This window comes from Cryptotermes secundus, unplaced genomic scaffold, assembly GCF_002891405.2.
Source record: "Cryptotermes secundus unplaced genomic scaffold, Csec_1.0 scaffold925, whole genome shotgun sequence".
In the NCBI taxonomy this organism is placed as follows: domain Eukaryota; kingdom Metazoa; phylum Arthropoda; class Insecta; order Blattodea; family Kalotermitidae; genus Cryptotermes; species Cryptotermes secundus.
Window position 1 is genome coordinate 469,309 of NW_019733333.1, and position 3,886 is coordinate 473,194.

A 3,886-nucleotide genomic window follows, 5' to 3' on the forward strand; every position below is an offset into this window, starting at 1 on the left:
CATCTCTGGGGAAGCAATGTACCTTGGTCATCTTTTTTTCTTTTTTCCTTGTCACTACAGCTCAAGTGGGCCTAGGCCTGCCTCCATGAACATCTCCGTTTTGTTCGGTTTTTCTAGATCTTACACATTCGGTAGGACTCCTTGGGCGGGTGATCAGCTCGTCGCAAGGCCTCTACCTATACACAAACACAGAAAATCGCGCGCACACACACTACACATCCATGCCCTGAGTGGGATTCGAACCCACGATCCCGGTTTCCAAACGAGAGAAGGCAGTACATGCCTTAGACCGCTCGGCTACCGACCTTGGTCATCTAGGTGTTGGAATAATCTTTGGTACGAAACTGGCACCTAGAATATTCAGACTTCTTGAAAATATATTATCTTATTGTAGCAAAATTACTATTAATTAAACTTTATTCGATTTTTTGACCTCGAATATGTTGTATTTATTATGCTCATTTTCACTGATTATAATTTATAATCGTTTAGTTTGATTCTTGATTATTGTTGATTTTATGTTCATGAAGCCTGCGCAACACACCTGCGCAGTTAAGCTCTTGAATGTAGCCGTCACCTGTGTTGAAAAGGTAAGCTGACAACCGTGCTTAAAAATGTTAAATTTTAGGTAATAGTATTACAGGGCATTAGAGGTACATTGAAAATATTATTACAAATATTGATGGTGTGTTTTTATGCTAATTGTCATCTTAAATTAGTGTTATATTTCTTTGTCCTTCTGAAATGTAAGCGGCGTCTAAACGATCTCCATTATGCGATTCATGTACAAAATGTGTATCCTTTGAAAGGGTCAAAAGACGTGCAGTTGTTTTATCAGACTGGATATTTGATTTTATGTAGTACGTAAATTTTGTTACTAGTTTAGGAATTCTTTTCATAATTTGAAAACTTATTTTAAGTGGATGTTTCCGTAAAACGTGAGAGCTATTGGAGTCACCTCTTACCAGGTTACAGTGCGATGAATGTTTTGTAATAGTGTAGTTTACACAAATATGCACCTTGAAGGTATGATGTATGGGATTAGGTGTCCATAATATACATTTGTTTGTGAAATTGTTTACCTTTGCGAACATATTTCCTGATGACGTCAAATTGTGGAAGAAAACGTTCCATATTTATTCTGTAAGGTGGGTTTATGTTTTAGCTTGATATATAACGTCGTTTGAAAACGTAATGTATAACGAAGTGGGTTTGGTTTGAACTTTGTGAGAAATTTTGTACACAGAAGTGATTGATACGTTGGCCCTGTGTTGTGAATTTTCAGTAAGACTGAATGAAATGTGACTATATATTTGAAGTTTGGTGGAAGGTTGGAGAGAAATCTGTTCCTTCTTCACCCTCTGTTATATACCGCTAATTAATATTGCTGAATATTTGGATTAATTTCAGTACAAACATAACGTTTCCATGTGAACCTCATGGAATGTATACATAATAATTATATCTGAATTAAAGAAAAAGATTTGCCAGTGTGATTATGCATCTTATAAAATAATGAATACCTGTTCATGCATGATGTATAAGGTGCTGTATGTAATCATGCATTAGATTCTGGAACTTCTCAGATAGATTGTAAGGGTGAATTGTAAGACCCTTACATAAGAAGAGGGAGGGAGACAGATCTTATTATGTGCTTAACTGGGCATCATGCTTGTGGGGAGTGGAGTCTGCTGGTCACATGAGAACTCACACAGACCCAATACAAACACAACAGTTCTAAGTTATTGCATTGGAGTCTTTGTAGGCAGCATTATGGTTTGATGGGTGAAAGAAATGGTGTGTGCATACTGCAACAGGATCACAGATTCACATAGCTCCTGCTGTAATTGTACCTGTATGAGAATGATGGGTAACACATCTAGTGGTGGCTGGGAGAACTGTGTGGTGGGTGAACGTATGAATATGGAAAATTTATTTTTGAATAACTTTACAAAAATGGTCAGTTTTCTTTGAAGGTTTTACCAGTTGGATGAGAGTTTGAAATGTTCAGATACCAGATAACTTGAGGTTTATTGATCCTCTGAAGCTTTGTGATGTTTGGTCTCTCACTCATCAAAAAATTATGATGTTGGTCACTGTCCATCATAGGTATGTTTGTATGGCTTTTGGAAGCTGGGTCTGCTCCTGTCATCATGTGTGAAATTGATAATGGATCCTACTCCATTGGCCATTTTAGACTACAGTGATTGAAACTAGCACTATCTATTAATGGGCCTAACTGAGTAGGACACTTTTTCCGTTTTACACATACAGTTGAAGTAAATTGAGTATCCAAAATGTTTAATTTAAATATACCTACAGTAACGGACAGTGTCAAATATTATAATTCTGTAATGGTAGTCTCTTGTGGATTCAGTCATTGTTAACATGTGCACTAAATGGAGATGAGTGGTTGGATTCACACCTCAGCTGCTTTAGCCCCAGAGAAAGAGACCCTGGTATCAATTAGATAGGATGTTGGGTGGCCTCAATTGCTGGTCTTGACACTGGGGAAAGGGAAACATTTCTTGCTGTTTGCAGGATCATGGTTACCAAGTATTGCCTAGCAACAGCACCTTTTTTTGCTTTCATGTCACAATGTGTATCGATAGTGACTAGTTGTATACATATTTAATATTTGTTTGTAATAAGGAAAGATCTCATCATTGTCTGTTGAAGGAAAATCCATCATTGGCTTAATTCAGTTATCTAAAATAAGGCAACTCTTGAATCAGAGAATATTGATTCCCATTCTTACATTTATTTATTTATTTTTATTATTTTTATTGGGGTGAGACAGTCCACTTGGTACTGAGGCCACTATTGGCCTAGTGTACCAGCCCCAGATGATAGGTGATGGTGATTGTGGAGCAGTTGGCGGAATGAAAATTGGCAGGGGAAACTGAAGTACTTGGACAAAACCTCCCCCAGTGCCACTTCGTTCATCACAAATCTCACATGACCTGACCCAGGCTTGAACCCAGGCTGCCACAGTGGGAAGCCTGTGACTAACCTCCTGAGCTATGGCACGGCCCCCTTCTTACATCACATTAACTTTTTTTTTTATTTTTGCATATGCCTATGAAGAGTGGGGATATTGGCATGTCATTCATAATTTTTTATGTGGGTCACGTCTGTTTTGTTTACACTGTACATTTAAAATCTCGTTATTTCACAGTATGTGCTGAGTACTGGAAAGGTGGTCCCCTTATGGCCTAATAGAGAGGGATAATAAAATGTATCACTTTTAAACACAAGAAACCAAACTATGAATTCTGTGTTGTTTCACTTCTGTTAAACAGATGTGAGAAGTGTTACATGGAGGTTAGGGAGAGCTCTGTAATTACTCGTAGTTCCAAATGGTGTGTATAGTGGGCAATAAATCCATTCTCCATTCCATGCCCCATCTATATTTACATACCCTAAATCATGGCATCTGATATCAGAAGTGGTTGGATTGGACAATGCATTGGATCTTGAGCGTTGTGTCGCTGTACTACAAAAATGGGGCAAATGACGGAATTCCTGAAAGCCATGCAAGAAAAGATGGAAAAACAGATAGGTTTTCTAGCCTTCTGAATGGAAGCCATCCAAGGAAAAATGACGCAAAACTGAAGGTCATAGAAGACATGAGGACCTGGCGAAAACAGATGAAGGCCAATTGAGAAGCGACGGAGGCCTATCCAGAAGAGGCAAAGGCAAATCCAGACAAAATGAACTGTAGCAGAGCATGAGGATGTCCCTAAGTAATGGGTCGCATTGAAACCTGTTAGAGCACTGAAGAAGCGGCATGGGGACTGGTATCTAGCTGTACGTAGGGCACTGCAGTCAGCTGAGGAAAGGGATCTAGGGCGATGGTACGTCCCAGAAGAAGTCCCCCCCCCCC

At 39.0% G+C, this 3,886-nt stretch overlaps 1 protein-coding gene across 1 annotated transcript in view; it reads left to right on the forward strand.

The window, feature by feature from the left end:
* The first annotated feature begins 535 nt into the window (after window positions 1-535).
* The window catches only part of LOC111868073 (SIN3-HDAC complex-associated factor), a 35,395-nt gene continuing 32,044 nt past the window's right edge, over window positions 536-3,886 (forward strand). The window contains exon 1 of the mRNA XM_023858440.1: window positions 536-590. The gene's annotated coding sequence lies outside the window, so the exon portion shown is untranslated. The remainder of the gene's footprint in view (window positions 591-3,886) is intronic.